This window comes from Nanorana parkeri, unplaced genomic scaffold (genome assembly GCF_000935625.1).
Source record: "Nanorana parkeri isolate BGI_ZX_2015 unplaced genomic scaffold, ASM93562v1 scaffold4971, whole genome shotgun sequence".
Taxonomy (NCBI): Eukaryota; Metazoa; Chordata; class Amphibia; order Anura; family Dicroglossidae; genus Nanorana; species Nanorana parkeri.
Window position 1 is genome coordinate 7,010 of NW_017311231.1, and position 1,072 is coordinate 8,081.

Here is a 1,072-nt window from a genome sequence, read left to right on the forward strand (position 1 = left end):
TGATGATCAGCGGGGGGAGCAGACACGATGGGATGATGATCAGCGGGGGGAGCAGACACGATGGGATGATGATCAGCGGGGGGAGCAGACACGATGGGATGATGATCAGCGGGGGGAGCAGACGCGATGGGATGATGATCAGCGGGGGGAGCAGACACGATATGATGATGATCAGCGGGGGGAGCAGACACGATGGGATGATGATCAGCGGGGGAAGCAGACACGATGGGATGATGATCACTCACCGCTGTGGCAATGAGGTCCTCCAGAGGCTGAATCCTGGCAGACGCGATGCTGTTCGTCGCTTCCACCACTTTCTCTCGGCCTTGGTTTATAAGATCCTGCAATGAGAAGGTGACAGGACGCGGCATGAGGCGACGCTCGTTGTCATGGATACGGCAATATCACCTTGTAAGATCTGGTGGATGGGCCCCGCCGGCATGTATGGGGACATTTGCATTCTATTACTTACTTCCAGTTGCTGATTATTCAGTGAAGACAACGCTCCGAGGTTTAGGGGCATATAAGGAGATTGAGCCGCGCCGAAATTGATCTGAGCGTAATTAATCCCGGCTACAACCCCGGTGTTAAGGCGATTGGTCAATCCCTGCGAAGAGAAGAGAAGCATTGCAAGTCACAACACAAACACGGAGCCCCCGTTTAGATGCGCGGAGCCCCCCTGTTTACAGGCCCGGAGCCCCCCTGTTTACAGGCGCGGAGCCCCCCTGTTTACAGGGGCGAGCCCCCGTTTACAGGCGCGGAGCCCCCGTTTAGATGCGCGGAGCCCTCGTTTACAGGCGCGAGCCCCAGTTTACAGGCGCGAGCCCCCGTTTACAGGCGCGGAGCCCCCGTTTAGATGCATGCTATGTGACTTACTAATATACTGATTGTAAATGGTTAGCTGACCTGTACGCGGCTTGTGATGCAGACCGTGTGGGTATTGCAGTTCAGAATCGGGGATCAGCTGTGCTGTGAGAGAGTGTAGGGACTGCAATTCCCCGGAGGCTGTATGTCTGGAGAGGAGGGGGATGTGTCTGGAGAGGAGGGGGATGTATGTCTGGAGAGGAGGGGG